This window comes from Triturus cristatus, chromosome 8 (genome assembly GCF_964204655.1).
Source record: "Triturus cristatus chromosome 8, aTriCri1.1, whole genome shotgun sequence".
Taxonomy (NCBI): domain Eukaryota; kingdom Metazoa; phylum Chordata; class Amphibia; order Caudata; family Salamandridae; genus Triturus; species Triturus cristatus.
Genome location: NC_140591.1, coordinates 755925651 through 755949793, shown reverse-complemented (window position 1 = coordinate 755949793; position 24143 = coordinate 755925651).

The following is a 24143-nucleotide window of genomic DNA, read 5'->3' as shown; positions in this document are numbered from 1 at the left end:
CCAGTAGCATGGAAAGCTACCAACGGCCAGAAACAGAAGTTTGGGGCACTGATGGGTAAAAGCACTTACATAAATCTTATAATGTCTTGCTGAATAAATGTGGCCCAAACCTCATACTATGCAGATAAACATTTGCGCAGTCAAAACATTACGAGTCGTCTTCTTCACAAACGCTGCCAGTCAGCGGTTAACGATGCTCCGACAGCACAAAACGTTGCATGGGTTCTTCTAAGTGTCAAGGTCCAAGCAAGCTCGTTGCCAAATTTGTAAAGATGCCGCTTCACAATTGCAGTTTGTAGAAGTATTGTTTATGAGAATTCAAACCCTGACACAGCATCTGGGCACTAACAGACTGCCGCTGTCAACTGGCGCCGGCAACTGTTGTTCACCGCCACACAAGCCCAGGGTTCTACATTAGAACCCTATTGACCTCATAATACCCATGTCATTGCTATACGGTTCCTCACTGGTTCTCCACAGCAAAGTCACACAACACAACACCATGTTCCTACCCCTGGATTTCCCAGTTGCTGGAACACCTGGTCTAATATTACTGGCTGGAAAAAAAGATTGATTAAATTGCTCGAGGTTTTGACTACAATAGCAGCCCAGTCTCTATCCCCTTTCTTGCATGAGCAATTTTTTTTCAGCCAGGGCATCTTTTTTTATCAAAATAATTTCGAAATTATTTTGATAAAAATTAAAACTAATTAAAATGTTTCATTGAACATGAAGAAACACCAACTTCAGTACTGTTAAATAATGTTAGTATTACTCATTCTAAAGAGTATTATACGTACTTGGTCTGTACGAGCTAAAGTAACAAACGAAATCTACATCCTCATGTCTGATCAGAGCATCTGACGTCATTCAGCTTGTCCCAGCAGACACCAAAAATCAACTCAACTTACACGTGCACAGCATAAAGAGGGTCTCTCCGCACCAATCTGGCTCTGGTTTCTGGGCAGTTATGAGACCCACCCAGTCGGGGAACTTGGGTTACGGCAGGAGATCGGGAATGTTTATGTAAAAAATTCTTATCTTCTCAAAAAATGCCATTTATTCTGGAAACAATGCAAAATATGTCTATCTTGAGAAATCTCACTCAGGTTTAATGGAAACCAAATGTTAAGAAATGTGTGCATTCCTTTTCCCTATGCAATTGCAACTTACATGATGGATGTGTTTTACATTCTAGAGGGCCCCGTGGCACGAGGACACTTGGAAACCCTTATTGTTTTCAGATACGTAAAACTTACTTATTTAAGAAAATATTATCCTGCCATCAAACATTGGAACCCTGGCAGTAACAACATATATATTTATCCACTGCATATAATTACTTACAGCTACAACAGCCTAGCATGACACTTTTTTGAAAGCGAAATGTTCACATTACTTAGTAGTAATTAAGTCTGTGTTTGATCAGTAAATCCAACACTTTTGATGTACCTATTAAGTCACTGTGTTTTTCTATTAACATACATTTATGCACACTGGACTTTAATTCAAGGAGCAGTTGTGCATGCCCATGAAAAGCGTAATTGCATATTTTCTAGGCTGAAATGTTTGCATCTGTAAGTGTGAATACGATTGTCTGAAATATGCTGCTATACAGCAGCATACTGACATGGCCGTGTTAATGATTAGCATGGATAGAAATTGCGACTACGTTTTTGTTTTTTGAAACCACATTGAGTTACGATAATCGCCTATTATTTAACCACTGAACACACCAAGGGGCATATCAGCAAGCTGGCGATAGAAAATTAGAGCCGCTTTAGCGTCTGTTTTCGGACGAAAAGCGGCGATAATTTTATCGCTTAATCAGCAAGGTCACGCTAACGCGTGATTCCTTGCTTTAGCTCCCTTTCCCATAAGCCCACCTTTGCATCTCTAATGAGATGCAAAGTGGGCGTTCCGTCCCAAAATAACTGGAGAAATGTCGCTAACCGACATTTCTCCAATTATCAAGGGAATCGCTAATAGGCATAGCGATAAGAAAAGTAGCGCTAACCACAGTTAACGCTACTTTCCTTACGCCTGCTTTCACCCTGACTAAGCCATTATATCCAATGTAAGGTGGATATAATTGCTAAGTATGCCCTGCCTTATCAGCAAGCTAACGCCAAAATGTGTGAGATTATCGCTGGATTTCCAGCGATAATCTCACTTTTGGCTGTTAGCGCGAGGAACTTTTGAGATAAGCGTTGGAGATGGCACGCTATCTCAGCGATAAAATTCCACGATAGCCGGCGATAATTATCCTAGCGCTAAGTGCGCTTAGCGATAATTATCGCCGGCCCTTGCTGATATGCCCCCAAGAGCCTTTGCCCAGTGGTGTAACACAGGCCCCCGCAAGCCCCCGCGGTGCGGGGGGCCCAAGTTGCACACAGGCCCCCTCAGCACAGTACTCTGCCGGGAAAGCTCCTTAATGAGTCCGGAGATGCCCCTCCTCGTACTTTGCAGGGCGGCCCCCTCAAGTTTCGTTATGCCAGTGCCTTTGCCTCCGATATATTAAAATATAATACATATTGTAGGCTTTGGGTCAGCCCCTTGTTCTTGATTGGATAGCTTTCTTGTCTCTCTTATTTCCCCCTAATGCTTCGCATGGCCTGTCTCTGGAGCATTTCTTCTTTGCCATGTTCGGATTAGATAACTTGTATCCTTCCACTGCTTACATTCAGGGAACTTTTTACTTTTTCTCTTCGCATTCTATGGATGTGCATGGGTTTCAGCTCTCTCTTCCTGTTTTCTTGCTCTCTGGACCGTCTCTCTTTTGTCCTGCCTGTTTCTTTATATCCTGCCGACCACTTTCGCTTTGTTGCTCTCCCACCACCCAGCTCGTTTGTTGCCCCTTAATGCCCCCTGTTCTGCTCAGCTTTTTTTTAAACATCTCTCACTCCTTGCATCCTCACCCGTTATGGTTTATTTACTCCCCTTTATTTGTTTTTCAATTTCTAGGATGGTCGAATAGCCGCCATTTTCAACTACCCTATTCTTTATATAAATTTTCTTTCGCACACTTTTAAAGTTTTTTTTAATTTACATCTACTTGATGGGTGCCAGCCATGATGCAATATCAAGATTTTTTTTTTGTTGATGCTCAACAATAATGGTAGAAAGCAGCATTCCCTGCCAAATGAAACACGTTTTTTTAAAAAGGCTAGACCACTTGGCTTTGTCAATCCTCGTTTTAAAAAAAAAAAGTAATTAGGTTTGTAGCTTTTGCTAGTTAATTTGAAGTAACTGCTTGTCATGTTATGTGATATTATGCAGGGTAAAATAGAACGCACTTTCACCTCAAAAAGTTCTCATGGTGCTAATGATGGAATTTGCTGGTTTTTAGTTGTTCAATTGTTGATCCAATTGCTCAGTCGCTGTGTATCGCATGTACAGGCTGCCGCCATCAATTTTCTATACAGATTGGATGAAAAAACATGCAAATGCAAACTGAGGCCAAAAACATATGCCTTACACGGCACAACATTGTGTTATTCATAATTTCTTGTACTTTTTTCATTTGTTTCTAAACGAACCTGCTTCTATTGCTGCATCTGTTTTTATTGAAGGTTTGAAATAAGTGCAAACCATGTCCAAACACTGGAAAAGTGAGCAGTGTATGAGAAATAAAAAACACTAAAATGTAAATGCTCAGATAATCGAAAGAGTATTAATTATGCTTGCTTACAAGACGAAGAGCCATCCGAATACATCTAATATCAGTAGTATTTACATGTAATACAAACCCAAATATTTTTATGACTTTAAGCCATTGTGGGGCATATTATCAAGAACGGCGTTAAAATTATCGCCGCTTTAGCGGCAGAAAACTGCCGCTAAAGCGGCGATAATGGGCTTGATAATATGCCCTTGAGAATTCCAATAGAAGCCCATGTTGACATCAGAACATGGGCTTCTATAGGAATTCTCCACAAGTGGTGAGTGTGGTGGAAATAGGAAGGTGTGGGGTTAGGGGGAATATAATAAATACATTAAAAAAACACTTACCTGCTGCTGGGCTGTTGGCCGCCGTCTCAGGATTCTTCTCCTCGGGGTTCCTGCACACTCCGCAAGCTCCTAGATGCCAATCAAGACGCTGCTGTCATGAGAGCAGCACAGTCATTGGCTTGAGCGGGCTTGTTTAACGCATGCTCATGGCCTAGGAGCCTGCGTCTCTACTCCACCCAGCTGTAGAACACAGCTCGGTTGGAGAGGGTTCAAACTGCGCATGATGGTTTGGATGGCATTAAACAGCCGGTCAAACCCTCATGCGCACTTTACAGTGTGCACTACTCCTCTCCCTGAACTCCTCATGGCCCCGCCCTGCCCAGACTTGGCTGCCTGCAGCAGAAAGAAAAAGAAAATTATAATAAAATGGTTTTATTATCATTTTATTTTTCCCCTTTTTGTCTGCTGCCTAGCACTCAAGTGGGGTGTGGGGGGCAACGTTCCTCCACCATTGCGGAGGAGCCGCCGCTGGTTACTCTCCCAGCCAGAGGAAGCATATTGCTGGCATTCCTTAAACTGAAGGACGGAACCTACATACTGAAGTGGGGAAAGCGAAGACACTCCCTTCAGAAACTCAATAAGATTCTTTTGCTAAAGAGAGCTGTTGAGTAGACTTCCTGAATACTGCCATTTGGCGAATGATAGTGAAGAAGGGTGACACTACAGTTTCTGTTCTCAGAGTGTGGACAGACTTTAGAAAGGGTCTCTCTTTCTGATCATTGTCGGGAGGGGCTGAAATAGCCAGGTGCAGAATACTCACACCTCTTTGTGCTTCTCTTGTGGGTGCTGCAGCCTGAAGGCGACCCTGCTGTGAGGAGCATCACTCTAGACAAAGGCCGAGTCTGGGAAGGAGACTGAGAAGGACGCATGAAGCAAGAGCTTACTCAAAAAGGTTGTGAAAGTGCACACAGAGAATACACTTACCCTGTCTGCTGTACCGGTATGCGAGTGGTAGCTGTTGATCCACTTTTTGTTCCAGTTTAAACTTCTCTTCAACCAAGGATCGTGTGCTCCACAGAGTATCCAGTGGGCTACTGTGCATCAAGGGCTGGTGTCTGCATAACAACTAGCTCCGCAGGGGTGAGGAGACATCACCTAGAGTAAGACCGAGAAGAACAGTTCCTTGGCCTGGAATTCCTTAAGGATCCTGCCTAAGGAAGAGGGAATGAGCAAGCCAAACCTGCAGAAGGAGTAGACTACTGGTGTGGAAGAGAGCGGTGATCCCAGTGATGTGGGTCTGCTAGACAGAGACTTATGGAAGTATGACTGACAGCGTGCTCTATGATTGGGGACAGACATCCCCATTGTGGTAAAGGATTAGCTCCACTGCCAAAGTGAGCCAGAGCATATCACCATATCAACTGTGCTGCCACAGCCATGACATTTGCACCACTATGTGCCTGAGTGGTTTGTGATGCTGAAGAAGACTGTTACTAAGCTGTGGCATTCACCAAGCATGTCACTAGAGACGTTGCTGTAGCAGACGTTAAACTTGCACCACAGTGGGCCCAAATAGTCTGTTCCACTGAAAAAGAGACCCAAATAATTCCCTTGGCATGTGCCCCAAGTGTGCCCGAATAGACTGGTATGGTGGCTAGTGCTGTGGCCCTTCCCAGTCATGTGCACATGTGGAGCTGCTGCTTCAAGGCACCTGTCAGAGTGTGTTTAAGTTACTATGCAGCTGATGAGGCACTGACTGGAAGTGCACATGATTGAAACTCAACCTCCCCTGTTGCAATGCATAAAGAAACACAGCTGCCATCCCAGACTTGTGTCCAGAAGTGGACTTCGTCGCCACATTGACCATGGAAAAACCATGCTGCCGACTCGACCTACGCACCCAATCCAGAAAGAGGCCTGGGCACAACCTGTGAGCCCATATGCTGCTGACGAGTGCCCAGAAGAGGGCACCCGTCTGAGGATAACTGCCTGTCGCTGCCTGGGGACATTGCTGCAGTCTGCGTTTGTGCTGAGGAGGGTAGCAGTCGCACCACATATGTTTGACCGGCACATCTTTTCCTGACTGTGGGAAAGCCAGGACGTGAGACCTTCTGTCCCACTTGAATAAGGGTGTAATGAACATTAAGAGGCTTAGTGCTGTTACTGCCTACCAGACCGAGGGGGGAGCACTGTACCTGTGTTAAAGCCCAGAACAGGATGCCTTGAGATTACAAAGATAAACATTGACGGACTCCAGGGCATCAGAGGCAAACAACCCCCATCCCCTGCTTGCCCCATGGTTTCCTAAATAGGTTCTGACAGTCAGGAATTCACAAAATCGTATGCATATAAATCAACCAAATCGTATATTTTCTTGCATATTCTTGCCAACCCCGCATACTCATGTGAATTTTATAGGGGTGGAATTTCAACTTTTAATATGCATGTGAAACTTTTTTTTTCAAGTTGTTTTTTCTCCCCGGGGAGAACATTTTTCTGCATGGAATACCTCCCTCCTCAACAACACCTCAAAATACAGAAATGCTTCCTCACCACTTCCTCCATTGAGAAACATTACTTGTGCCTTTCAAGTGTCATTTCAGTGTGTGAAACTGTCTGCAAAATGCTTATTAGTGCCTAAACACACATACAACTTTGTTGGTGATCTCTTCATTTTCTTGCTTATTGTTCTTTCCAGCTAGCAGTGTCAAAAGAACCTGTTCAAGTAGCACTTGCTCACTGCCCCTGATTTGCCCATTTGCAGCAAAATCTGATTTGCTCTCCAGGAGACTCAAATTAGGAAGTCTATAGCACAGTGGTTCTTAACTTGTGGACCAGGGACCCATGGGGTTCCACGAAGCCTACTCAGGGACTCCGTGACTGCTTTGAAAACTAAATGATAAATAACATTATCAGATTGATAAAGTGTATATAAATGAAGAAGCAAAATGTACAATTTAAATTTTTAAAACGTTCTGTAAATGTGAAGGAATTTGAAATTGGAGACAGATAATTAGGTTAGTATCCTAAGATTGATTTGTGGGAGCAGTGCAAGAGCATCAAATAAAGTACAGTGTGGATGAAGAGTGGCCTCAATTGAATTTAGAAACGCTCCAATCTTCCTATGAATTTTGTTTTATATTTTTTTGTGAATTAAATAAAGTGTGTCATCATTTGGGTAATTGTTTGATGAATGCTTATGTCTGTATTTTTTGTTTTTCAGTTCAAATCATCGAGAATGGTTAGGCCAGGTCTCTGGCTTCCAATAATGACTCAGTGGTGGTCCCCCAATTCCATTATTGAATAAGTGGGGGTCCTCAGAAGTCAAAAGGTTACAAACCATTGCTCTAGCAGATACTAGAAATTATTTTTGATGTTCCTCTCCTCAGAGTATTTCTTTCAACAATAGTGACTATTGTCCCTATGTTCAGGATATGACCTGCTTATTGGGCGGTGGCAATTGATAATTTGCTATGAGATATAGACCTTTTTAACTTGACCCCAAGTTTGGGAAGTTGTATACTGCGCCTTCCAAGTAAGTTCTTGCAGTTCTTAAAGACTGTGATGCAGTACATACGTAGGCGGAGAGTAGGCTCAATTCCCAATTTAAAATAAATTATGCCCGGATTGGAAAAAAGAGTAAATACAAAAAGTAGGGGGAACACAATCAAGATGAACAAATATTGGGAAAGCAAATAGTCTGGAGTTGGCCGCTATTTAAAAAAAAAAATGTTTGTTGGGGCGGCTGATGGGCCCTCGTCAATCTAAAAAATAAAATTGACTAAAAGCTAAAATATTTTTGGCAATAGCAGTCCCTGCCAGCTAATGGAACTTTGTGAGTGGATGTGCTCCTTGTGAAACGGCAGACTGTGACTACTCGCAATGAAGTTAACCAATGGCTAAAGCCAGACCTGCCTAAAAATGACTACAACCCCAATTGGGAGAAGAGATTTGTTTTTGTTAATTCCACAACAGAGTAAGGAAAGAAAGATGGTGAGATATGGCAATTTAGATCGCATGACTGAAACCCAGCGGGAGGAACTAAAGAGAACAAATTACACCAGAAGCGAGCTTGGTGAGGTTTCTCACAATATTGTTTAGTTTGATATTTCACAATATTCCTTTGACGTATGACAGGTCATATTGATGGTCTTAGGGTTCAATATTAACCTATTCTTGTGACATGCAAACATTTCCACAATGTACCTGACCACTGTGTTATGTCCAGTAGCGTACTTGTCTTCAGAGAATGTGTAGAAGGTTTTGATGGGGGGGAGGTGAGGGCCAATTGTCAGTGGAAAGGCATTTGAATCCAAAGCTGGAAGGATAGCAAGCATGGTATAAACACAATACTGTTTTCGGATAAAGATGGAGATAATACTTAAAGAGTTTGGTTTATGGGTATTATCAAATTTCTAATGAGACTGAAATAAGGGGGTGTTATTCCTCTGCTTCAGAGTACTGAATAAGAAGGTTGAAGAGTGGTCATCACAGGTTTGTTGCTAGTTATAGTCATTAAGATAGTCCAGGCTTGCAGCAGAATCAAATGTAGGTCATTAATTGTAGGTGTGCTGCAATCAAATTTCATTGTCTTAATTTTAATACCTCAGTTCAGCATAAAGTTGCCACTATCAAGAGGTGGAAATACTGAGGCTTAGAAAGTGGCTAAGAAGTCTCATTCTGGTAGGCTTAACTCTACTTTGGAGAAATCTAACGCTATGCTATTTGGATTCTCTTTGTGATTAAGGTACTGAAGAAAAAAATGTTATCAACATAAAAGTGGAGAGACTTTTCACATGTAGTAAGTTGGGCCAGAATTCTTTATTATTTCATCTCTGAGAGCCTTAACTGGATGTGGGATTGGTGGATCATGTTGAAGATATGTATTTAGTTGAGAAGACCTTCTGTGTAGGCACTGCACTTGGAGGCGTAAATGAGTACGAGGCGGAAGTGGAGGTGATTAATGTTAACAATCACTGAGATTTTCATATGCAGTTGGATAGTTTTCATTGGTACTGTGACTGTACTTTAGGGCCACTGGGGTTGCCTGCAGATGCTGGGGACTACATAAGAAATAAAGAATCCTTGGAGAACTCTATATTTTTCTGCAAGCTGTTATCATCTGGAATCTCCCATTTTTATGAACTTGTGGTTGTTGCTTAGGTAAGATGTGAACCACAGTAGGACTCTGCCACAATGTCATTCAAGAATAGATAACATTTGAGGGCTGTGTGCTTGCTGGTGATTAAAGCTGCAGGTAATTCCAGTGGTACCAGTATGCAAGGGTCAACATTGTATGATTATGCAAATAGTATGATCTACAACTTGCACATGCATATTTTCCTGGCTTTGTGACTGGAGAATGCAGTTTCAATTATCATCTTTAACAAAGGTAGATGAGTGGTTTGCCAATAGTTGTCATCTGGGTACAGCATTGGCTTTTATATGAGATTGTTGATCTAGTCTGTTTTGAAGGTCATATGGATGATTCTCTCTGAGTGTAAATTATAGGTATTCGTAATGTTGATGATGGATAAGAATGTGTCTCCTGGATGGCATTTCGTTATCGAGGAGGGTGGGATTTTGCCTTCTTAGGAGGTGGCATTCAAGACAATAGGATGAAGATGAGATCTGTTAACCTGAGGGAGTTGAATAAATGGGTAGGTCAATTTGCATATGGTCTACAGAATAATAGGTGCCAAGGTTGAAGAATATGTGAATGATTTAAGTTTGTTCTCTGTAATTTATTTGAAGTTTACAAATGGAGCAGCAAATTCTGTTCTTTGCAGACATGCAATGGATATTTTTGTGGAAGTCTTATGGCTGATGTTCTGGTATCACAATTCTATGCAGCTGCCAGGGATGTCAGCTATCTAGATTGTGCCTAGGCCATCATATAGGTTTATGGACAAATAAAGGACAGAATTACCCATAGATTAATAAATTATGTCCTTGTTGTCTAAGATGGGGGTGTCAAAATGCCACTTCTTCTAAGGTGCTACAAATTGTACAACCTGCTTTAGCTATTATGTGAACTCCATATTATGAAGCTATTGTTATTTACGTGGAGTAGGGTATTATTGTTTGATTGAATGAAATGAGCATTTTAGATGTAGATTGGGCATGGTATGCACATCGAAACAGAAGAGGGACTATAGAATTTGTTAGTTCCTGTGCAAATTGTTATCTCTAGCACTATATTATGCTCTGATCTAAGCAAATATTTTGAGATGGCTTCTCTTCTCATTTTATGTTTTTATGTTTCTTTCTCAGAGTGATATTTATAATTTGAAAAGTTATGATACTATAATAGGTTCATATTAAATTTTTCAAACACTTCAATTTTCTTGTAAATTAACTTATATGGATTTTATCTTTGCTGTTTATATTGGATGTAGAGAAGAGGTTTGAGCCTAATGAACACAATAGTTTTGCTGTTGCAAACTCTTTGATTCTCAAAATGAAAGAGTCTGTGGCCATAAAACAAAGTGTAGTGTGTTACAAACCGACTTTTGCAAGTCGGAAAAGTGTATCTGACTCACAAATGGGCATCTGTGACTCATTTCAAATCACTTTTATAAGAGAGTCTGAAAGGCGCGTGCCTTCCAATTTGCAAAGACGTGTCTGTGGATGATGACCATAATTGGGGCTGCAACCATTAGTCAGAAACTGACCTGCAATGTTGGGATGGTATTTGATTTGCAAAAGGGAAGCTTTCCACAGACTGCATGCTGACAGGATGTGCCAGCCTGCCAGAATGGGAGGGGCAAAGATGTTCCCTTCCCCGTTTACATTCCAAAGTAGCTGCCTCAGTACACTCACAAATAAACACTAGTCTTTTATCGCCCCAGACCTGTTGAAGCCTGGAAAGGGAGGAGATAAATTTCAGAACCATTTGTGGGGAAAAACTCTAGAAATTTCAGGTAGAAAAATAGGACCCTCAGACTCACAGTTCAGTTCACATCTGGACGTGCATAGGACACTCAGAGGGCCTGCCCCTCACTCCAGAGGAATGCCCTGCTGCTTGAAGCCTGCCTTGAAACCCTGGAGGACTGCCCTGATGCTGGTGGACTGCCTTGCTGCTTGAACCCAGGACTACCAGAATGACTCCAAGGGCTAGTTGGCTGGCCTCCTGTTGTGAGCTACAGGGAGACAAAAGGTTCCAACAACTTGGACCCTACACCTGGACCCTGCCTAAAGTGTGTCCTACCCTCCAAGTGCTGCCCAACCAGTCCAGGACCTGCCTGCTCACCGATTCACCCAAGGTGCATCGCCTGTCAGCCTGACTTCACAGTAGCTTCCGGTAAGCTCTTCTCCACACCAGCAAATCCTGTTCAGTGACTCCTCGTAGAAGGGGTATCCAGCCTCGTGGATCCCTCATCGGCCACAGCCTACAGCTTCTTCCTGCTGGAGAATCCCAACTTCCAAAGAAGTGATAAAGTCCGATCATAGGAATCTTCACCATGACTTTATCCAGAGGCTTCCTGTCCTGATTACAAGTAAAGATGCTATTTATAGCACCTGGTAAATAACAATGCCTTTTGGTTTGTTATTTATTGGGTGAAATAAATTGCACCTATTATGAGTTTTTGGGGATTAAACATACAGAGTTTGGTGTTTTTACACACCAAAATCTGCATGGTACGGTAAATATTGTACATATTTCCCCTGTTAAATTTCAGCAGGTTTGACCTGTTGAATTGTAACGAATGTTGGGTTATTTAATGCATCTTATAATTAGTGGATGTGTTAAATAAAACCATACTCGTAATTAGGGGGGTTACGCACGGGATGGAACTAACCATCCAACTTGATATCAGGGCCTATGTCCAATGGTAAGCCGAGACCGGGCCCAATCCTCTTCATGTATCCGACCCGCACTCTATCTCAGTCAACTATAATTTTCGACTTTGCCCCAATCTAGCGCAACTAGATGGCTGTGGTTGGCACTATGATCTTTTAAGTGCCATTTTTCACTGAAAACGTTAAATAGTCATACATCCAGTTCTAATGATTGGATTTTTATCATTTTGGGGTGAAATAATGTATTACATGTTACTCTATTGTTCTAAATTGGTTTGGAGTTTTCTTGTGTTATGTTTCAACTTTATTTCTGTTTAATTGCTACATAAGAATGAACACCTGGGGCCCGATTCACAGAACTAACTTAAGACAAAATCCTAAACTTACTACCATTTTGGTATTCACAGAAGGCACTTACTCATTTTGGTATTCACAGAAGGCACTTACTCATTTCGGTATTCACAGAAGTTAGGAGTCCTAACTTTAGGACTCCTAAATGCCTTCTGTGAATACCGAAAGTCTTAAAATCAGGATTTTTCTAAATTTAAAGGGACTGAGACTGTGGAAATCAACTGCAATATTTAACCCTGAAAGCCTCCTGAAGCATAATTCCATTTTAACCTGGCAGACAGTCAGAAAAGGTATTCCTGTTTAAATCACAATTGACATAAAAACAGGAGGACAGGACACATGCCATAGTTCCACTAATATGTATGTAAATGATTTCCAATAGATTCATTGTGTGTTAAATTATCTTATGGGGCTATCCCAAAAACCGGAAACTGCTGTGACAGTGGTCAGAGCATACCTATTTAGACATTGGAAATCATTTTTTTAAATTTAAATGGTCAGATGATACCAGCATTTAAATTAATATTCCTATAAACACTATCAAAATCAGTTTGCCCCATTTTAGTATGGAACGAATCCTGAGTGTCCCATTCCCTCTTAATTAAACGTCCAAAATGGGTTTGCATCAAGATAACATTATCTGATTGTTCAAAGCCACAGAAGGAAGATGCCAGCTCATTTATAAAGAAACAATACTGTCTGCGTATCATATCCCAAGCCGGTAACTTTGAGAGTCAATGTGTGATGGCTATGAATTGTAGCTCCGAGGCACAAGAGCCACCACCCCCTGCATGCTTCCATTCTGTGCTGTGTCTCGGACACGTGTTAATAGACCGCTCCAGAGTTAGCATAAGCACAGGAGTCACTGATGTGTCTTACAACATGGATGTGAATCTTCCATCTGCACCTGTGCATCCGGAGCAGAACAGAACCATGATACAACCCAATAGGCTGGAAACAGTAAGAAGGAGTTGCCTCTTTCTGTTTCTCATCTATGCTGTATAAAATAATACACAAATATACTTTAAACACAGCAGGCACTCGACTCTGCGCTGAGCCAGGGACGTCTATCATAGTATGGCCCATGGTGCCCACATCCATAGTTTTTCCACTTAACTTTACAAAGTATCTCCTCTAAAGCTAATACAAGGAATGCAATTAGTCTTTGTAAACATATGCCAAAGGTTACAGTGAGTTTTGATCATACATTCCATTGTATCACTGCTGATGAATACAAAGAAAGGTCTTGGGAGTGTTGGGGTATGTTTCTCAAATAAATAAAATAAATAGATAGAGAGATAAAAAGATAGATAGATAGATAGATAGATAGATAGATAGATAGATAGATAGATAGATAGATAGATAGATAGATAGATAGATAGATAGATAGATAGATAGATAGATAGATAGATAGATAGATAGGTAGGTAGATAGATAGATAGATAGATAGATAGATAGATAGATAGATAGATAGATAGATAGATAGATAGATAGATAGATAGATAGATAGATAGACAGACAGACAGACAGACAGACAGACAGATAGATAGATAGATAGATAGATAGATAGATAGATAGATAGATAGATAGATAGATAGATAGATAGATAGATAGATAGATAGATAGATAGATAGATAGATAGATAGATAGATAGATAGATAGATGAATCTCATGGACATTAATTGTGGAAATCTTGAATTCTTGACTGGATTTGGTCTGCGAGGATCATCACTTACAGGAAGTGTGACACGTGACACACAGGTTGACTTGATGAACTACTTCAAGCTCCTAGTCAAGAGCAAGCGATTGTGAAGAAAATAGTATTCTTTGCACTGTTGCAGCGTTGAAAATTTCACAAATCATATCTAGGCTTTCCTGTTTTCAGTTTCTAGTTACTGCAAATTCTGGCGGGGCTCTTTCAGTGTTTTCCACTATTTTCAAAAACTGTCAAATTTAGTGGTCATTGTTGCTCTGTACAAAATCACACGATAGTGTTTTTCTGTTGCTTATAGAAACCTTTACCTCTATTTCATCCCTTCCTTTTCACTTCTGTCAATCAATTATTACACCCTTATTTCGTGCTAATAACGTCCTTATTTTAACCCTTTTCTTGAATTTGCTTTTTCAAGTATTTATTTGTTATTTCACCTCACAACCTGTCTAATGTCACAGTGCTCAAGTTCCTCTTGCCAGCAGTTGTTAAACTCCATGTCAAGCATGTTTATGGTGGAGATATGCTGCACTTCATTAGGACCTGATGTAGCAGATAAAAGGCTAATGATGGTCAAGAAACACACCTTCTTGCTGCTCTGTTCTCCAAACAAATGGAAAAGTCTACTGAATTAAGATTTAGTAGTTAGGATATGATATGTGTATATAAGCCGTGGACCATCCGATCATAGATTACGGCATGTGTTTAATTTTAGCAGTTTCAAATGACCCCAGCCACTGCAGCCACCATGTTGGGAGTAGCGGTATAGTCAGGAAAAGTGATTGCGGTACTGTAGGTTTTCAGCACGATTACAGTGGTTGGCATGTGAGAAGAGACCCAATAGAGGATCCTCTGAGGAGAGGAGACATGTGGACACAGTGCGGTCGTGTCAGCGATTAACTCTCAGAAGGGAAGTAGGTCCCTGAGAGTGCGAGATGAGAGTATCGACAGCGAAAATGGAGCAGGCAGCAAAGTCCATGAAGGATTTTGATCAGGAGTGGATGGAGGCAGCAAAGCATTTTTTCAAGGACACAGTGGAGGGAGCTGCCACGAGCAGTATCAGTGGAGTTACAAATGGGCCTCCATGTACTGTCGATTAAACCAATTATATTTAAGTGGGAAAAATAATCAAAAAAGGAAATTAGTAAGTGGTGGGAGTTGACCTCACTAATGCGATACCTGGAGGTCAAGAGGCCTGAGAATTTTGAGTTGAATTGTGAGTTTTACAAGATGAGATTGAGAATTTGGAAAATCAAGATGCAATAAAGGGATTACAGCACAAAATGATGGAGCAACTACGAAAACATGAAGATGAGGTGAAAGCAAAAAAATAGCAGAAATTTCAAAGGGATAAATGGGATTAAACTAAAGGACTAATTTTAACCTTCGCAAGAAGGTAGAATATCTATAGAAAGGAGATGCTTCAAGAGGATTCGCAGAGAAAACAAGTCCTTATATCCACTGGATCTAGCTCCGACATCAGCATAGATAATGATGTGGGGTGATAATCAAGCGGTAAGAATTTTTACTTTGGGTTTTCACAGTGAATATTGCTTGCTGAGACAAGCCAAAAAACGAAGAAGGACTGACCTCCCCGAGGAAGAGGGAGGGGAAAAGGAAAGGACATAAACAAAGGTGCTGGATCAGATGAGGCAACGAGAGGAACAGCACAAAACGAACCTGCAAAGCGCCAGAAGAAGAAAACCAAGAAGAAAAATTGACAGTGCTAAATTTATCACAAATTAATCTGATCAAAAATGAAGTTTTTCTTTTGGAATTAGGACTCTCATTTTGTCCAACCTCAGGATTTAATTATGCATAGTTCAGGATTGACGTTTGTTTATTAGAAAATTAAAATTGAATAAAAATGCGTAAATTATTTAAGACTCAACCGAGTAAAATTTCAAAGTATGACCACTTGTGATTTACAAATTGGGGAAGTTGGGGGATTTCTTGCTCTGGAAACCTTATATCGTGAAAGTGAAGGAGGGGATCCCAACATGAAGATAGACCAAATGATGGAAATCTCGGGAATTGGTACTAGATCTGCCAGTGACTTTAAATATAAATCCCGGGCCATACCTACTGCTCCCCATGATCATTTGGATGTATTCCATGAGTTGATGATTAAAGATTTAATGAGATTAAGGAAAAATGGTGCTATATATACTGATAATCTCACGGAAGCGCAGAGAAAGGGATTACAATCCCTTAAGGAAGATACCTTCATTCTAATTAAGAACGGTGATAAGGGAGGAAATGTTGTTATTATGGATTCAAATACTTGCGAGCAGGAAGTGATCAGACAATTGGGGGATATTGACTGTTACTAAGTGATTTCAATGGAGGAGTATGATGCCTCTGTCAGTTCATACCAGTCCCTGTTGACACAATGTATGGATGGAGACATTTTAGATCCGGATGAATATAATTTTTTAAGATCAAAATATTATTAAAATATTATTCTAGGTTTCCATCATTTTATATATTGTCGAAGGTTCACAAAAGGTTAACCAGTCCCCCAGGGAGACTGACTGTCTCATCCAAAGTGTTTTTAGAAAATACTGCCATTTATATTAATTCCTTTATTTTCCCATTTGTGAAAACTCTTCCAGCATAGTGTAAGGATAGTGATGATTTTTTACCAAAGATCCATAACTTAGTTTGGTCAGATACCTATTTAATGATAACATTGGATGTGACTGCACTGTATACTTCTATTGACCATACATTCGGACATGCGCTTGTGAATATATTATAGTATTTAGACAAAAAGTCGGTACCGCCATAGACACCTGCTTCGCCCCCAGTTTTGCCAATTTGGTAATTGGCTGGGGGGAGTAGCAGGTGGCCTGAGCAAATGATATTCAGGAATATGTAGAATTTTTTTAATTTGGACTTGTTACATTGACGATTTGTTTTTCGAATGGATTGAAGGGAAAAGCTTATGAGTACATAGAAAACTTGAACAACAATCCTTTTAACCTTAAAGTTACTGCATCTGTGAGTTCCAGTGAGATTACGTTTCTTAGACATAGCTTGGAAAGTTTAAGTGAAGGAAAAATCAATAGATCAGTATATTGTAAGGAGACAGCAGGAAATAGCATGTTGCACTTTAAAAGCCCAAAAATCTAAATGAAATATGTAGCCAGGAAAAGAATATAATAAACAATTGGAAGTAATGAAGGGAAGATTTTTCAAAAGGGGATGCAGTTCCAAAACAGTGAATATGGCTAAGAAAAAATCCAAGAATTTAACTAGGAATTAGCTACGTTATCAAAATGTAAGATCTGAAATAGTGAAGTCTGTAACCAGATTTATTACATGTTTCAATTCCATGTCACCCAAAGTGAGCCAGGTGATTAAAAGACACTGGCCAATAGTCAAAGGGGATGCAGTAATAGGGGAAGAGTTACAAAGATCACTGTCCATAACATACAGAAAAAGGAGGACTTTAGGGGATGATTTAACATATAGCTACTTTACAGGTATTTGCAAGCAAGATACTTGGTTATCTACAACAAAGGGATTTTTAGATGTGACCATTGTAAGGCTTGTAGAATGGTTAAAAATATATCAGAGTACACCTCCTCAGATAAGCAACAGAGAAGGGTGAATGGGTTTTATAACTGTAATACTGACCATTGTGTATAGGTGTTGACTTGCCCATATCCCCTGATGTATGTAGGCTAAAGAAACGTATGATAGAGCATCAATGTGTAATAAGGAATCATGATTTTAGTTATCCCGTGGTGAGGCATTTTTATGAGAAACATGAGAGTGACCCGGAACATCTTAACTACTTTGCAGTTGATAGAGTGTCCCCGAATGTGAGAGGGGGAATAGAATGATGAAACTAAGATGCCTAGATTTTAGATGTATTCCTTATCATCATAAAAAATTCCCCTCAGGTATGAATAGAGATGAAGAAATAGAAGTGTATTTAGGATAACAGTGTATAGTCAAATGCGGTCTCGTTTTTCGTACAAGTATAATTGCGATTTCCTAGTAAAAAGCACCTTTTTTTTAAAAGTGCCATGTGGTGCACATACATGCGCAATTTGCGAGTACCTATTGGGTACTCGCAAATTGCGCATGCAATTCCCATTCATTCCTATGGACCTCTTGGCCCATAGCAATGAATGGGAAGCCATTTCTTAATTGCGACTCACATCTTGCGAGTCACAATGGAGGAATGCTAAAGAACTGCAAAAAAATTGCGATTTTTTGAATACATCTCGCTTTGCGATTCTCAAATAGCGATTCTCTAAAAATCGCTATTTGAGAATCGCAAAACAATTCTTTGATACATCTGGCCCAAAGTGCTTTAACCAGTTGCAATTTTGTGGGCCTCAATTTACCACCAACTTGAAGTTGGTGGTAATTTGCGAATCCTAACAGCGATATCGCAATTTGCGATAGCTTCAAGAATAGCATTTAGGGAATCACAAATTGCGATTTCCTAACTGCATTCGCAATTTAGGTAATCGCAAATAATTGCGATTACCCAAATTGCGATTAAAAAATGTTTCATACATTGCAAATCACTTTTTTGCAATCGCAAACGGGCCAATTCTGTGAATTGGCCCGTTTGCGATCGCAAAAAGCGCTGATACATCTGGCCCTTTAAGTTACAAGTGGCATAGTATAAATTGCATGAATTATAGGTTGTGTTGCCATTTTTATTGATTCCTCCTAATAGGTGCTTATTTATGAATAATTTATGGATATCAAATTATTGGTCAAATCAGTGGATGCGATTTATGATGTTGATGTTGAATTTGTTTACGTTTTGCGGTGTTTTGTTCTTTGCCTCGAGACACCAATAAAGAACTGGGCTAATAAATGTGTTATTACTGTCTTGTATGGGCCCATTCCTGCTCTAAATAATCATAGAGGAGAATTCTTCTAAGGCATAATAATATGTATACTGTTAGCTACATGGTATTTGGTGGTCCTAAACTGTACAGCTAAATGAGCAAGCAACTGAGGTAGTAAAGAAACGTCATTACTTGCAAGATGCTGTGAGTCATTTCTTTCTGCAGATCACACTGTGGATGAAGTTTAGTTTACGTTATTGGGCCATATCTTTGGGATTTTGATTTTATTTGAAAGTCAGCACAAGGACCTCTAGACACAGATTTTTACCATGCATATATGTGCACCTTTGTTAATTTAAAAGCAGTGTAGGAACTGTCTTCTTGCAGAAAAGGTATGACAATTGCAGACGGCATTTCACTTTTGTGTTCTGTGCAATGCGCACTGCTCTAGTGCCTTTTCTTTCTCGTGGGAAAAATGATCACAGCGCAATATGTTTCCATTAACTTCAGTCATAGTGGTTTGGACTGGTAATGTTGCCAAGTGTTGAGGTCAAGTCTCTTTTGGCACCATACATTATAAGCTTCATTTTAACATGGAAAACGTTAGGAATGAAAGTTGAACTAGGTCATTCTGTGGCAATATCAGGAACACATCCTGTTTTTGCTGAAACTACACAGTCTGCTGCATTTACTAGGAAACACAGAGCAGTGGCAGCCTACTCGTAATACTGAGATGTACTGTGTTCATTTCATACAATAAAACATAGATAATCTAAATTAATATATACATCACAAACACCAATGCATGGAACTCCCTCTGGGATTGAGCATGGACACTATCTATGATTCTGGAGGCATCTGTTTGCACAGTGGAATTTGATACCACAATCCTGATATATGACCTTTCAGAAAACAAAGCTGTGTCATGCTCTCAATGAATGAGGGTGAAATCCGTGAGCTGCAGCTTGCCCTCAATTGAGACACTGCTCAGAGTTTAGATGAACCTACTGCCCCCCACGCAGCAATATGCAGTAAACAGTGAGATGAAGCCATGTGAAGTGAGCCATACTCCTAAAACAGGAGTGGAAGTAGGTCCTAATTCTCTTGAGACCATGGGGATGGCCTCTAAGTCATATTAGCTGGCTTACCCTAGTGGGTTATAGGAGGAGCTTCGAGCTAGGGGTGACACTTATACAGTTTGATGTCTGAGGGTGCCAAAGCAGTACAAATTAGGAAAATCCAATGTTTTCCAGTTTCTTCTGAAAAGCAAATATTCCCTTTGGTGGTATTGTATCCGTTATAATTGATTGGAACTGAAAAGCAGATACCGCAATCATATCATAGGTCGACTTGGTGATGTAGGCAGCAAAGATACCATTGTTCCAGGTCAGTGATTGGTTTTTCAGTCTTCAAGAGACATTAGTTATTTAAGGGCTTTTTGAAAAGAAGTAGTTTTTGATGTTTGCTGAATGGTAGTATGTTCAGCATTTCGGCAAACTAAAGTGGTCAAACTAGTTTAACAGGCTAGCATTTACATTTTCTATGACTAAATTATTTTACAAAGCTTAAGGAATGTGGAATAAAGCAATAAAAAATAATGAACAGGGATAACTAGCAAATGTATAACCATTTTATTTCTCCCAATTTGTCCAAGAGCGTTTCAACAAGAGCCAAACTATGATACAAATATTAGTGCTGAAGATGTGGAGGCATGTTATGTTAAATGTGTTTTTGAAAATCACAGCTTACACCACAAATTGGCCTCCTGGAGGTGAGAGGTTTATGAAGATAGAATGGATATATAAAACAAAGATGTTAGTGTGGACCCATGTCATGGAAGTGAAACAAGTTGGATTTGGCTCCCATTTAAAGAGAAGGCATCTTCTAAATCTTTAAGATGCAAAGGGATGTTTCCAGAATAGCAGAGGCCGCCCCCGAAGGGGGCTCAAGGGCCGGCGCCATAATGGCCGCCAGAGCCCGACAAGGAACGAACTGGTTCTCGCCAGCGGGAAGCGCCGCAGGGCGAAACGCCCTGAGGCCCCCGCCCCCCCTTCCAAGAACAATAGGAGAAGAGGAAGGGTAGATATAAGGCAACGTTCCCCCTGTAGCAGCCCAGTTGCATATCATGGGAGCTGGGGGAGCGGCGCCAACGATTTTCAAATGCGAAGAGTCTCTGGGCTGTGGCCTCGACTTTCGGGCCCCTGGGGGGGATTTGCCATGGCCCCCAGGGGGAGCTGCGCACCTTTGCCCATCGGAGCCGTGGTGTATGCGGCTTGCCTTCTAAAATGTGAAAAACTCATATTTACATTGTCTAGGTAGGCGAAGATTTGTGGATGAACGGGCCTTCACGAGCGAATTAAAAAGTCATAACCTTAAAAAAAAAAAAAAAAAAGAAAACGAACTTGCAATTTAGCCTTTCAGAACCGGTTTATGGAAATCTCTCCTCCCGTTAAACGTCTTGCAGATGGACGTTTGGTACATACATCAACCCACAAGCTTGTTTATATAATAAATCCAGAGTTCAGCCCCTGCCTAGTTAGAAATGTGCGACTCCGTGGTTCCTCGTGTTACGCCACATCAAAGGTGATACGAACTCTGAAGCGGATATAGACCGCTCTGTGCATCAGCTATAAAAACCGGAGCACAACCCCCACGCTCTTTCCCGGCGCTATCTGTGCAATAAATACATTATTAAACAGGTTAGTGGCATGAACTAGTCCACGAGTCACTGACTCCACAGGAAGGAGGAGGCAGACTCCGCTGCTTTATTAAGCAGGCGCGCATTCGGGTGCAGTCCACAGCGCCTTTGGGGTGAGGATGTGTTGGAATCCCTGCGATGGGCAATGCCGCCAGACCTGTGAAAAGGCACCTCTGGCATGCCGGCCCTTTCTGCTAGACCGTTTTTTTTCTATTTAAAAATAACAGCAGAGTGTGCCGGTTTTGATATTGAAGGGAGTTAATATGCGGCGCTGGCATTCAGCGCTGATGGAGGTATGCCCCAACAGGTCGGGGCTTCTTAGCGGCAATACCTTTCACGGTGCTTTCATGGGCTAATGGGTAAGGCGTCCGACGTCGGACTAGAAGTTTGAAGGTTCGAATCCCTACAGATCGGGGCTTCTTAGCGGCGGACATTGCAACTTTTAATCTCCCCGTGCCTGAATGTGTAATGTAAATGCGGTGCTACGTAAAGCGCTTCAATACCTTCGGGTCGAATTCGCGCTATATAAATGTGCAAAAAAAAAAAAAAAAAAGTGTCAGAGGCAAGCCGGTTAAGGCATCTAACCATGCTCCAGAATCCGATAAGAGGCAGATTAGGGAGAAATACACTACAAATGTCTGCGAAAAAAATTACGGACAAAAAAAAAAACACAAAAAAAACCGAGGCGATAAGATATAATTTAGGGACGACCAGCTCTGTTAACGCCAGACTGGTTCTGTTAACTAGCGGTGGACGGGACCGGAAGTGAGCCACGTTGCTCACCGGGTACATACACCAAAGAGCAACCTGTGTGTCATGTGGGCGTCTATCAATGTATGTAATAAACACCATCAATTTATATATAACAAAAAAAAACAAAAAAAAAAAGAAACCCCATTCTGGCTGTCGACACAGAGTTTAGCAGCTATGTATTTAAAGCTGACATGCGTAAACATGGTGTTTTCCCAAGGAATCTCTCCCAGGGATATTCAGTCCATGAAAACTCAGAGAGCCATTTCCAGACAGAGCCTTTGCATGACCAGTAGGTGTAAGGATTCCATCCCACTGCAGAGGACTATGGGGATTGCTAAAGGCCCCCTAAGCGAGCTATCGCGGCCAGTATAGTCTAAAGCAGAGAGGCTGACGTCATTACTAAAATATATATATATATATACATCTTAAACACACTGAATTCTGGTTCTGGGACCAGGGTGCATAGTACGCTAAATGCTGGCAAGAATACAAAAAAAAAAAAAAAAGAGAAAAAGAAAAATAAATAAATGTGTCCTTTTGTAAGAGTTCATGCGTGCTGTGAAAGCGCCCCAATACCTTTGGATCGGGCCCGCGCTACATAAAAGTGCCAGAAAATAAACAAACAAAGTACAAACGTTTCGCAGACAGGGGTAGCATCGCCCACTATGTAAATCCGGTGAGAACAAGTAGGGCAACACCTGGCAGGAGGGATTAGCAGAATTAGGCATGCGTGTGTTGCCGATAATCGCTGGGCTTCCCAGCCTCCTGGTGCCCGTGACAGAGTGAGGTTCCAGGAGTAGAAGTAAGCATGTGTGGGTGCCTACCAGCGCCGTGCGTCCCAGCCTCTAGGTGCCTGTAAAAGAGCGCTTTCCCGGTAGGCATGGATCAAGCACCAGACAGGGAGGGCTGTGCTGAAGTTACACAGTGCTTGGGTTAGCATACCTGCTGCAAAGACCGTACAACATGCAGATCACGGGGGCAGGGCAATGTCAGATTTCAAAGCATAAGATCGGAGGATATGTAGTGCCGCCAGCCTGTCATTCTGGGAATGTCGAAAAAGGGGTCAATTGGCGTTGAAGTAGTTGCGTGACACTGTAGATTCGGAGTTTGGGCTGGTCCAGAACAAGTATGCTGCAAACGTACTGCCTACCTGTAATGTGCAGCAGAACATGGGATGTCAGAGCTTTAAAAAAAAAAAAAAAAAAAAAAGCAGGCGTAATAGAGGATGTTGTGTGATGAAGGTATGCTGTATCACGCCTCTACAAGAGGCATCTGACTGTCTCTCAATTTTGATTTCATGTATAACCATGGCGGGAGGAGACAGTACTGTAAGACACCGAAGAAGAACACAGGTGTGCCAAGGCAGTAAGGGCAAAGATGGAGCAGGGCAGGGTGAGTGGGCCTCACAAAATCGGGGTAGCAAACGGAGACGGCGCTCGCAGCCCAGCCCCCGCCAGAAGGTGGGGCACAAAAGAGACTAACAAGGTAGCGAGTTGGGGCCTAACTCCAGGGAAAAGGTTACCCCCACACGCAAAGGGGCGTGGTAAACAACAAAGAACAATCTACGAGCTGTTAGGGTGATTTATGGCCCTAGGAGTTGCAAATGAGCAAAAAGACAAACCAGTGATTTATGGCCAGCCGATGATTTATGGCTGATGATTTATGATGCTCATGCAGAATGATTTATGACAGCGGAATGAGGACAGATTGTGACAGAATGATTTATGACATACCAATGATGTATGGCCCATGATTTATGGCTGATGATTTATGATGCTCATGCAGAATGATTTATGACCACGAAATTCTGATGGCTTGTGACAGAATGATTTATGACCTACCGATGATTTATGACCCATGATTTATGGCTGCTGATTTATGGTGATCAGGCAGAGTGATTTATGGCAACAAAGGAATGGCCAACAGAATGATTTATGATGGATAATGATTTATGGCCCATGATGTATGATGTCCAGCTGACAATGCGCGACATCGCATTTGTAATAATGTGTGACAACGATTTATGACCCCGGCTTCCAAGGGGATGTCCGGGGGA